The sequence below is a fragment of the Rutidosis leptorrhynchoides genome, chromosome 3 (assembly GCF_046630445.1).
Source record: "Rutidosis leptorrhynchoides isolate AG116_Rl617_1_P2 chromosome 3, CSIRO_AGI_Rlap_v1, whole genome shotgun sequence".
Taxonomy (NCBI): Eukaryota; Viridiplantae; Streptophyta; class Magnoliopsida; order Asterales; family Asteraceae; genus Rutidosis; species Rutidosis leptorrhynchoides.
The window spans coordinates 145676421-145689238 of NC_092335.1; the positions used below are offsets into that span (position 1 = coordinate 145676421).

Consider the following 12818-nt stretch of genomic DNA (forward strand, 5'->3'; position numbering starts at 1 on the left):
ATTCTGCGCAGTACAGAACTGCGCAATGGAAGCATTCTGTGCGCTCATAATAGTAGCGTATTTTATGTGCGTCATTAAGTCCCCCAGTTTCATGGTATGCACAGTATTGTGCGCATGGCGTGGAACTTTATCATTTTTTCTTAATCGTGATGTGACAGTCTTTCTAACGCCGCCTTTATTGCGTGTCATAACTGTCACTTCAGTTGTTATTTCATTAAATTAGCATTTACTCTTCCTAGTTTCTGACACGTGTGCGGTTGATATTTAATTCACTTTCTCTCTCTTCCTCTTTTTCTCCTATAAATGCCGATTCATTCCTTTTTCAAAATTTGTTACTTTCATTTCTCTTTCACACACACTTCTTTTTTTAAGTAATGGCTTCAGCTAGCGCAAATTCCGATTTTTTGAATGTAGGATCTATTGTGTTCGATGTTGATCCGAACTTTGTTAAAAAACTTGTGCAATGGTATCTGCCCCTTAAGGAGGTGAATCCTACTGTGCTCACCTGGCGCGTTCCTCCTACCAATTTTACATGATGGTATTGTCCCATTTCAACATAGGTGTCGGTCAACTGGACCCCCATGGCGCTTGTAGGGTCTCGTTGTTTCAAATGTGGTGTAAGGCGCACAACTTTACGCAGACCGTGAACCTTTTTAATAATATCTTTAGCTACTAGCGCCTCGACCAAGGTTGTTTACCTTTAAAGATAACAGGGATTTTACGCGCGAAATAACATGAAAGATTCCATCCTCTTGGAAGGAAACTTATTTCTTCGTTGATAGCGCATTTATCCCTTCATCTTTTTCAAATATTGGGCGATGGCAATACGGCTTCAAACCTGAGTTAAATGAGACACCTGCGTTGGGTTCTGTCAAACGTACTATGTTTGACAAGTGTGTCGGCCAGCAGCTTTACATGCACATGTATGAAAACATTGTGCTGTATTCTAGGAGATGTCGAAACATTGGACCTACCTAGGCCATCGTCCTTGCTTCACGCATCACCTTAAATGCAAGTATATTGATCGCCAACCTCTTTATTTACTTTTTCTGATCGTATAGCTCTGAATCGCATTCTTATGCGCATATACTTTTCTTGCAGAGATAACCTTAGCAGAGTATCTCAAAGTCGAGAAGCTTGCCCATACGAGTCCGTCACATGTGGTAATGCGCGACTCTTAAGTTCCTGTCAACACTTCTAGCGCCACTGGTGGTGATACGCGCAAGCGAAAGCGTGTTGAGACGGGGTCAACCGCGTATCGCCCTTTTTACGTGGGTAAGCGAAAATTGACACCTAAGGAGTATAATGATATGGTCGCTCCTACTGATCCCCGTTTAAAATACAATCCTTCAGTGCCGTTAAAGTGCGGAAGGACTGGTATATTTTTGCTTTTGCGCTGCTGTACCTCCTAATTTTGGCTCATTGTTTAAATATATTTTGTTTTTTGACAGATGTGGACGATAACGTAGAGGCTACTGGTTCTACCGAAGTGCCTCATGCGAATGATCCTCCAATTGGTGAAACTGCTGGGCATCAACATGTGAACGAAATACAGGCGCTTCGAGGCGAGAATCAGCGTCTTCGTGCCTCTTTAGAGTAGTTGACTGTGGAGAGGGAAGACATCCACCATAGGTTAGGAGTTACGCTTTCTGAGAGGACTGCGCTGAAATCTTCTCTGAAGAAGACCACCACTCTTTATCTTGACATGGCCGAGGAAGCGAAGAAATGGAAGCGCGAGTTCACTCGTCTTAAGGCTGGCCTTCCTCATGTTGTGGGCAACGCATTAAACTGTTCTACAGTGAACAACACATATAATTGAGTTGTTAAGCTATCCGGAATTTGGAACGATTCCGCTTCTGGAATTTCCTCAAGAAACGATTGCTGGTGCTTGATCCTACTCCAGGATTGGTAAAAGGTCAGCTTGTAACGGATGCAGAGATGGTCGCTCGTGTACTAGCCAAGTCTTTGGAAGAAATTGAGATTCTTTCCTTGGAAAGATATTCGCGCGATCCCAGAATGAATGCGCATGATTTAATAAATGCAGTGTTATGATTTTTGCGCTTTTGTAACTTAAATGTAAAATTTGTGTGTTATAAATAATACGTTATGATGATCATAAGCTTTCTCATTCATAACATCATGCTTTCATATGATGGTCAAAGATATCCTTCTTTATACTCAAGGCTTGTAGTATATGCGATACTGTTGTGCACACAGCATACATATTCACACGATACTCATTGTGCGTGAGCAAAAGTCTTCTAAGTGCACCAACACTCGGGAACGAGTCAAGGGCGACCAACCCTATCGCTTATAGTCATGACTTACAGATCTCTAGTTTTGCATAGGTGGGGCTAGTGTGACACCCCAGGTAAAACGTTCCCCGTAGCATGATATTGTCCGCTTTGCAGAGATAGGGACGTACCCTTGTCTCCCCCGTAGGTTGCTCACGAATTTTTCTTGGCGACCAAGCACGACGAGCACTTTCTCAGGAGGTCACCCATCCTGGTAGTGCTGGGTGAATGTAACACCCTAAACAAATCCCACATCGCCCACGAACATGAGTGATCATGGGATTATAAGGTAATACTCACGCTTAAATGACACAACGCGTTTTGGGATCACAGGCTGAGTAGAAGTGCGAGTACGTTGTGGTTAAGCGTGCTCGGGCGAGAGCACTACCGGGATGGGTGACCTCCTGGGAAAGTGCTTCTCGTGTGTGGTCGCCAAGAAAAAGCCGTGCGCCTGCGGGTTTTGGCCGTATTACTCTATAACCTTTGCGTTTTTGGTGAGGAAGAAAAATGTCAAAAGGAATACACTTGAGGTGCAAAATGTGTAAATGTTTAGTGTTATCAGAGCCAGGCCCCGGACCAAACGTGCACAGCGAGAACGTTGTGTCCCATTAGGGGGGAGGATTGTAACATCCGTGTTACATCCGTCCCACATCGGTTGGAGAGGGGAACGAAGCATGCCTTATAAGGGTGTGGAGACCTTTCCTAGCATGACGCGTTTTGGGACCACAAGCGCAGCAGATCCCATGAGAACTCTGCAGTTAAGCGTGCTCAGGCGAGAGCACTACCAGGATGGGTGACCTCCTGGGAAAGTGCTCGTCGTGCTTGGTCGCCAAGAAAAATTCGTGAGCAACCTACGGGGGAGACAAGGGTACGTCCCTATCTCTGCAAAGCGGAAAATATCATGCTACGGGGAACGTTTTACCTGGGGTGTCACAGCTAGGACAAACCAATGTCCGTCGCTCTCCGGTTACAATAAACTAGCATGTCGCCAAACAAACTTCTGCCGTGCGGGAGCTAGAGAAAGGTATCCCTTACAAAGGCAGGACCAGCGATGGCATCGTTCCGTGCGCTGATAGTGTAAATCAAATAGCTATATTGCTTTAAGAGGTACATGAAATTATTATTATTATTATTATTATTATTATTATTATTATTATTATTATTATTATTATTATTATTATTATTATTATTATTATTATTTGAAATGCAAGCCCCCAAAGTGTAGGTAGTGAGGATTGAACCTTGGTCTCCTTTGGAGATTTCCAAGCACCTAACCACTAGACCACCCCTTGGGGTTGGTACATGAAATTATAGACCGGAAATGATTTGTTGTTCATAAAGTGAATTTCACAAAGGTGTCGTTCAATCGTAGTAATTACCAGTAACCTAACATATGCGCCGAATTACAATACCATTATATGTAAATCAAGATAAATTAACAGAATGATCAATTCTCCTATTTTCTTTATTACATATAACATCGCTTTAGCGCGGTAGCGTGCCAAGTGCGTTTAACTGCTCTGCCATTTAGCTCTGCCAATCTGTAGGTTCCAGTTTTACTGATTCCGGCAACTTTGTCGGGGCCTTCCCAATTAGGTCCCAATTTTCCAGTATCTTCGATCCTGCTTGCTTGATTGTCGCGCCAAACAAGATCACCAACCGCATAGTTAATCATCCTGACCTTTTTGTCGTAGTATCTTGCTATTCGTTGCTTGTTAATGGCTTCGCACGCAGCCACCATTTCTCTACGCTCTTCTAGTAAATCGAGGTTAGTGTGCAGGTATTTTGAGTTTTGATCTTGGTTGAAGGACAAAACTTGTTCTGTGGGTACAGCTATTTCTGCGGGTAAAACAGCTTCTGAACCATATACTAGACTGAAAGGTGTTTCTCCCGTGCTATTTTTGGGCGTGGTTCTATGTGCCCATAAAACCTTAGGAAGCTCATCAACCCATCCATTCCATTTCTCACTGCTCGTTGGCTTGTGGGTGCGCGACAGAAGTGAAGCTTTGCTTTACGTTCATTCCTATGCACCAGCTGTTGAACCGATTCCATTCGAACTGAGTCCCATTGTCACTCACGATTTCATTTGGGATACCAAACCTGCAAACTATGCTTTCCCAGACGAACTCTCTTACTTTCTTGCTAGTAATTTTGTTTAGCGGCTTTGCTTCCACCCATTTAGTGAAGAAGTCGATCGCCGCTACAAGATAGTCCTCGTTTCCAGTTCCTGCTGGGAATGGACCCACTATATCGATAGCCCATTTACAGAAGGGCCATGGCGAGGTTATGGGTATCATTGGGTGGCGTGGCGCTTTACTAACGGGTGCATGTAACTAGCATTCCTGACATATGCGCACTCTTTCTGCTACATCGTTATATATGCCTGGCCAATAGTAACCCAACCTCTTGATTTTTTATGCCACAGTTTTGAAACCAGAGTGAAGAGCGAAAGCTCCCGCATGAACTTCATCTATGATTGTCTCAGCCTGCTTTGGTCCTACACAGCGCAAGCTAGGCCCGAGGTAGGACCTTGTGTATAAGATGTCATCTCGCAGTTCATACATTGGAGCTTTAACTCTTATCTTCTTGGCTTCTTTAACTCTTTTCATCTCTCTCGAACGATATTTACCGCCAAATCTTCTAGATGTTTCTAGAGACGCAAAGTATTGATACATTCGCGATATTTTGCTTCGTTATTCAACTGAAGCAGAACGTACTCGAGTAAGCATCTATCTATATATATTATATGTATTTATATATATATGTATATTTTACCTTATATGAATTTGTTTTATGAATAAATTGTTGCTGCATTGTTTAAAGCAGCTTTGAATCATGAATTGTTAATTGATTTGATTGCTCACATGAGCTAGTGAGGTTTGTATCACGTAAAGTTTGTGGAGTTTTCGATGAAATGTGCCTAAAAACTATGTTAAACTTTATATAATTTTATTATTACAGTTTTGAATGCTATTCATTGTTACTAATCATCTTCTAATTTGTTTTTGCTTATTTTAAACAGGAACAGAAGCATAAAGAGTATAGGCAAAAAATTGTATCCAATTATCAGGTAAATCGCTTGTGATATTTAAAAAAGAAACCGAAGGCCCTTTACTGGTTAATGATTTCTTACTGGAACGATAACAAACTGGATTAGGATTTACCTTTCTAGATGGTGATAAAAATTTATCTTGAAATGTTAATTGATATGCATGTCTTGTTTTCTGTTAGCCTCTGTACAGGGAACTTTATACAATGAATCCTTCAATGTTTTTCGTGCCATCATTCTTGAAGGCATTCAATGCTAATGATAAGGACAGAGATAAAAGTATTAAAAGCATAATGTCTGAACCCACTCCAGGAGTATATACATGTGATATGCTACAGCCGCGTTTTTGTGAAATGTTGCTAAGTGAGGTAAAAACTGTTAGAGAATGTAAACACCATAGGATATTATGATTTATTATGCCAGTATTTATAGACTACAATGAAACCTTAAAAACCCTAAACCCACATACGGGCCGGGCTTCACTAATATAACCATATTCTAACACTCTCCCGCAGGCCGAACGGCGAAATCGCGAAAGTTCGAACTGGAACAAAACACTAATATTAAATTAAAGAAATAAAATAAACTCTATTTTTTCTCTCATTTGTTGCATTGAATAGCCTGATATTCGTTGATAGAGTTGCAGATTTCTTGACGGCTTCTCTTTTTCCGTAGCGTTTTTTTACGACGTGGCTTGCTGTGCCTAGGGATCAAGTACCGCTTTCATATGCTACTTTTGTTGACGATAACAATATTCTTCAACGCTGCAAACAAGAGTTTTGACAATATTCTTTTTTTTCGGGGTTTGGAACCTAGTCAAGCTAGGCGGCTCAGCCCCACGCCGATTTTATTATAAGAGTTCGCTAGAATAAAAATAACATAAAAGGAAAAAAAGAAACAAATGCGTAATACTAATAAGTGGTGCGGTTGAATTAGGTGGTGAATTCAAAAGTGAATATACACGTTTGGCTCATAATAATAAAGGTTATTATATGCGACTTGGCTGCTGTTCGTATTCATTCCGATATATGCTTTTTTCGGAATTTTTGGTGAAGGAAAAAACATAAAATAGGAAATAGATGATGATTGTTCACATATACATGTGACTTTGGGGGCTGCGTATGTGACTTTGGCGGCTGTTTGATCACAGCAAGAAAAAGATCAAAATAGAACAAAAAGTAAAATAACAATAATAATATGTTGGAATTGAGAGGAAGATGACTACGGCTACAAGTTAGAATTGGGAGAAAGAAGACTACGGCTACAGGATGATGTTTTTTTTAGGGTTTGATAATTGACGGGGTCACAGGTCTCGGGATCAACCCGCTCTTGATACCATGTTAGAGAATGTATACACCATAGGATATTATGATTTATTATGCCAGTATTTATAGACTACAATGAAACCTTAAAAAACCATCCGGGCCTAGCCTGGGTGGCCACTCCCTGTTGTGCAGAGTTTGTATCCACATAGTGGTGCATGTTCGAATCCTGAGAGGGGAGGTTTTCTCCCATATGACTGAATCACCATTCCACTTCTGGTGGGTGGGGTCCTCAGACAAAACCGGTCGGGTTCACCTCCTGAAATAAGGTTGTGCGAAGATTCGAGACTGGGTTTCCTCCTTCGGGTGCGTGAGTCAGTAACCAACTAACCAGCCGTTCAAAAAAAAACAATGAAACCTTAAAAACCCTAAACCCACATACGGGCCGGGCTTCACTAATATAACCATATTCTAACAAAAACAACCTCTGTTTTTCTTAGTTTGTCGTTGTCATGTAGTTTAGTTTTCATGTTTTCTTATCATCCTGTTAACATGTTGTTGCTTAGGTAGAAAATTTTGAAAAGTGGGTCCATGAAACGAAATTCAGAATCATGCGACCAAACACAATGAATAAGTTTGGTGCTGTTCTTGATGACTTTGGCTTGGAAGGCACGCTTGACAAGTTGATGGAAGATTTCATACGCCACATTTCAAAAAGTAAGTTAATTTTTGTAATTAAACAAAGTAATTATAAATGTCTCTTACGTTTTTTGTTTTTCTGGGCAGTTTTCTTTCCTGATGTTGGAGGATATTCTCTTGATTCCCATCATGGATTTGTGGTTGAGTATGGAATGGATAGAGATGTTGAACTTGGTATATCTTTTGTCAAAAAAATTTAACACCTTTTAATATTAATATAATTTGTAACATCTTATATATTTCTCATTTGTTAGGTGCTTCCTCGACGTAGATGCTTCCTCGACGACAACTTCAAGATCCTCATCTTCATGCCGCTGGCATTACCTCTAACTCAAGAAATAAAATTTGCATCTTCATCGAACATTGTCAAGTCCCGACAATCATTGTCATAACAGACAATCATAACTCTAAACATAATTATCATACTCCACCATAAAGAGTATAACACTTAGAATATCACATTCCAAGCATTTTATATCGGCATATGTTGTATACCCAGCTGAACTGTTATGGTGCAACTTCCTGTTTGGCTTTCCCTGGAAGTTTCATCGGCTACAACATCCGTTTCCACCACACAACCTGCATAAACGCCAAACCAATGCCCATGTGCAATTGTGGAACCGCTAACGAATATCCCTTTCCATGGAAGCGCGGACACACCATGAGGATGACGTGACTTCAGAAGAATTCGTCACTCTCCGTAACGACAGAGACAATGTTAGCATCTTTGGAGCCATTTGCCGGATTAGCTCCACCGGGACAATTAACCCTTACATGTCCAGTCTTCCCGCACTTCCAACATGTCAGATTCTTTCTAGAGTTTCTCTTCTGCCTATCCGAACACAACAGTACCGTAGCTTCTGATGACGAGACTCCGTTACCTTCCAATCTTTTCTCCTCGGATAGGAGCTTGCTAGTAACATCTTCAAACTTCAACGTTTCTTTCCCGTACATTAGAATAGGTTTCATGTGCTCATAGGACGATGATAAAGATAATATCAACCTTAAAGCTTTATCTTCATCATCCGTTTTAACTCCAATAGCCTCCAGTTCCGAAACAATACCGTTAAGAATACTTAGATGATCTGAAATCTTTGAACCTCCATCCATACGCAGAGTATGAAATTGTTCTTTAAGGCACAACCGATTTGAGATGCCCTTGCCCTGGTACAACTGCTCTAGTTTAACCCAAAGCTTCTTTGCCGTTGATAACCCGTGCACATTTGCAAGCACGTTCTTTGCAAGACACAAACGAATCGCACTTGCTGCCCTCAAATCTATATCATCTCATTCTTCTTCATCGAACTTACTGCTAGAATCACTGCCAGGAACAAGGGTGGGTTTACCCTTCAAAGCCTTGTGTAAACCAGACTGAATCAACACATCCTTGACTTGAACCTGCCATAAACCAAAATTGATCCTCCCATCAAATTTCTCTACATCAAACCTCATTGGACTGAACTTCGACATCGTGTACGTATCCTATAAACAACACTTTCTCTGATTTTGCTCACGTTTCGAATAGCCAAAAGATGTAGCAGGTAGCCAGGACCCTTTAAATATGAAATTCACAACTCGCCACTAACAAATCCAACTATTACTACGAATCACAAATATTGTCTAACCAGATACCCTATACGATCAATAGAACTCGTTTCTGATGTGGACGATCCACTCCCGTGGCAACCACAGAGCATACTCCGACTCCTATAACCGAGACCCTCGTCAAACCTGACGCTCTGATACCAGTTGTTGGGAAATTACGGTCTCACTAATTCACACCACCCAGCCCAACAATAATAGTAAAGAAATAAGAACAATACACAACACAAGATTTAACGTGGAAACTCTAAAACAGGAGAAAAACCACCGGCCCCCAAAAAGACAAAATACACTATATCACAAATTGTTACAATGATATAGACGACTCTCTTAAGCCAACTACACTCTCCAAAATATTTAACTAATACAACTCTCAAACAAGAGTAAGAAAGAAAGAAATAATCAAATATTTAAAGTGTATTGATTGGTGCAATTTGAAAGTGAGGCTTAACACTCCTTTTATAACCAAGTCATCCCCATCCCACTACTTCCTCCCACCTATGTGGGATAACATCCATTCACAAATACAAAGCAACCATATCCATTTCTTCTGACCAAAACTATAACCAACACTTGGTATTAATGTTAATCTTTTGTCAAAAAAATTTAACACCTTTTAATATTAATATAATTTGTAACATCTTATATATTTCTCATTTGTTAGGTTTTCATGTGGATGATTCGGAAGTTACCCTGAATGTGTGTTTGGGCAAACAGTTTAGTGGTGGGGAGTTGTCTTTCAGAGGGGTGCGATGTGAAAAACACGTGAATGGTGAAACATATCCCGAGGTACGTGAATATCTTTTGTGAACTTTATTCAAGTTCAGTAAAGTTTTTAATTGGTATTTTATAAACTCAACAGGAAATATTTGATTACACTCATGCCCCTGGACGTGCAATAATTCACCGTGGTCGTCATCGACATGGTGCGAGAGCCACCACATCTGGGCATAGAATTAATTTACTGTTGTGGTGCAGAAGGTATGTGTTTGGCTACTTTTATATTCGTGTACTCCTTTTTAATTACTGAATTAGTTTTTTTAATTATTTTTTATTTTATTTTATTTGTAGTTCTGTACATAGAGAGATGAAAAAACACAAAAAGGATTTTTTAAGCTTTTGTGGTGAGTGCAAAAGGGAGAAGAAAGGAAGTCTTCAACAATGTATGGATGCAAGGAAAAAGGTATTATTTTTTCATGTTTGTCAACCTCCTATTAAAAGATTGTGTAAATTAATGGTGTGTTTTTTTTTTTTTTTTTTTTTTTTTTTTTAAAGTAATGGTTTGTCTCTTTATGATGTTATCAGGAGTTGCTTGTAACTGAAGGGGACGCTGCATCTTAAATCTTGGATAAAATAACTTGAACTTGGTTTATTTTCACCGTGTTGCAACATTGCTGTACATTTAGGTTTCTTTCTTTTGAGTCGAACCACATGTGTTTCCTGCAGACGTCCGTCTTTTTTATGGTTTTAAATATATCCTTGTGATGGGATGTTATCTAGTATACTTATATCCTAGATGGAACGTTGTTTATGAGAACATAAAATGTATGTATTATGCATGTGTTTCTGTTTCAGGTACTAGGTATATACTTGTATCCATCTCCCTTTTAAACTTGACCCAAGGTTAGTGTCAACTTTTAGGGTTCTCGGCTTCAAAAAAACTATCAAAATGGAACCAGCAACATTTCATTTGCGTGTTGGTCCTTTGTTTGGTTTGTCCTGGTCTATAGTGTATCTATATCAATTGGAAAAAATCGTAAAACACTGTTCACTTCACAACTTGCGCTTTTTTGTTTTTTTAAGACACAGTTTTTAACGCTTTGTAATATAGGATGTAAGATATGCAATAATGCGAACATAGCTTAGTGGTTCCACGCGCGTTTTCATACATAGCTGACCCGGGTTCTATATTTGGCTACACTTTATGGTGATCCCATTTTTGACATGTACACGTGATTTGGTTCCACTTTCTTTTATTTGATTCAAATGAACGCAACCTGAAGTAACATCTCAATCATTTAATTGCTGCAATTCTTTGTGTGAAGTTGAAGTAGGGTAAAATCTTGTAAATATATGGCCTGATGAGGACAACACCCATTTTTTGAATGAGCGAATAAAACCTTCGCTCAACTGAGGTTATTAATTCAGTCCCAAGTGGATGTGGGTCAAAATGGGTTTCTTGTACATCTGTTTATATAATTTCTCGTACATCCCCTTGCTTAAGAGAATCGTAGTTTGGCTACAAATGGCCAATCGTTGCAGTATTCCATCAAGTAGAGTTCCAATTTTGCAAAATGGGCAGTTCAGGCTTCAGATTGGTCAAGGTGTCGAGTCAAGTGGATGTGGGTCAAAATGGGTTGAGCCAAGAACACCTACCTTTCTATGGGGAGTGATCCTCACACACTAATTTTGAATTCATACACACCTAATTTGCTAGTATACCCTTACTTATGTATAGAATAATAATAGAAGTTCAACTCTCTAGATAAATGTAAGGATATAATTGTAAGTTTATGGTACAAAAGTGTGTATGGATTAAAAAGTGGTGTGAAAATCACCTCCCTCTATGGTGATGATATCATAAATAATGATTATCCAAGTTTAAAAAAAATTCAAAAATAAAGAAAAATTTTATAAGTCCCTAATGATGATTTCATTAAAATAATTAATTATTTTTAATAAAAATATTAACATGTTAATTGTATAATATATAAAGCATTTTCTACAACCTTATGATAAAATACCTCATGAGTCAAGACTATATGTACAATATTTTAAGCATTATGTACAATCTTATGGTAAAACACCCTATGACCATATGTACAATATTTAAAACACTATGTACAACCTTATGATAAAACACTCCCATTATCATATGTACAAACTTTAAAACAAATTGTAAAATCTTTTACAAAACACCATATGAACACATGTACAAACTTTGAAACATATTTGTACAACCTTTATATACTAATTGTATTTTAATTTTTTTTTTTAAATTAAAGAGGCATTTGTTATTACTAATAATAATTATTAAAAATATAAATATACTCAATTTTCAATTTTAGAGCAAACCTTATTATTATTATTATTATTATTATTATTATTATTATTATTATTATTATTATTATTATTATTATTATTATTATTATTATTATTACTATTACTATTACTACTATTATTATTATTATTATTATTATTATTATTATTATTATTATTATTATTATTATTATTACTATTATTATTATTATTATTATTATTATTATTATTATTATTCAAATATGGGTTCTCTTTACGGGATTAATTACGTTACATATGTATGCGAAATACATGTCTCAATAAAATATTGTAATTTTATGACGAGAAAAATAATAATTGTGATTAAATTAAGAAAGTGGTGAGATGATAAATATGGTTCATTTATTCTGATCAAATTAAGCATATTGATATATTTGTAAAAACGATAAGTTTCTTAGTCAGAATCTGTGATTTCACGAGTCATTAAATCAAATGATTTAGCATTTACGTTTACTTAATACCTAAAACATATCATTAAACTGTTCCGTTTAAATAAACTCGTGATTTTACGGATCATTTCACTAGTTATTATTATATTTTTATACATCTTACGAATTATGAATGCCCAATGTGCTAAAGAAGTAAATATGATGACCTAGAAATTTGCCGTTATTAATAAAATAAAGAATATTTATTTTTTTTAATTTATTATCTCCTTTTTAAAACCGAACTGTACAAAAGTATTAAAATATTTTTTTGGATTTTCTACCTTCAGAACTCTCTGTGCGAGTGAAATGTATGGAAGTAAATCATTAGGACTGAGTTACGTTCTGAAATATATGCAAGTCATTGTTTAAATACTTTTGAGCAAGGTTGAAAAAGACGTGAGACGGG

At 37.8% G+C, this 12818-nt stretch overlaps 1 pseudogene; it reads left to right on the plus strand.

Annotated features, from left to right (window-relative positions):
• Nucleotides 1-374: 374 nt before the first annotated feature.
• On the plus strand, nucleotides 375-10351 carry LOC139900474 (2-oxoglutarate and iron-dependent oxygenase domain-containing protein CP2-like; annotated as a pseudogene).
• Nucleotides 10352-12818: the final 2467 nt, after the last annotated feature.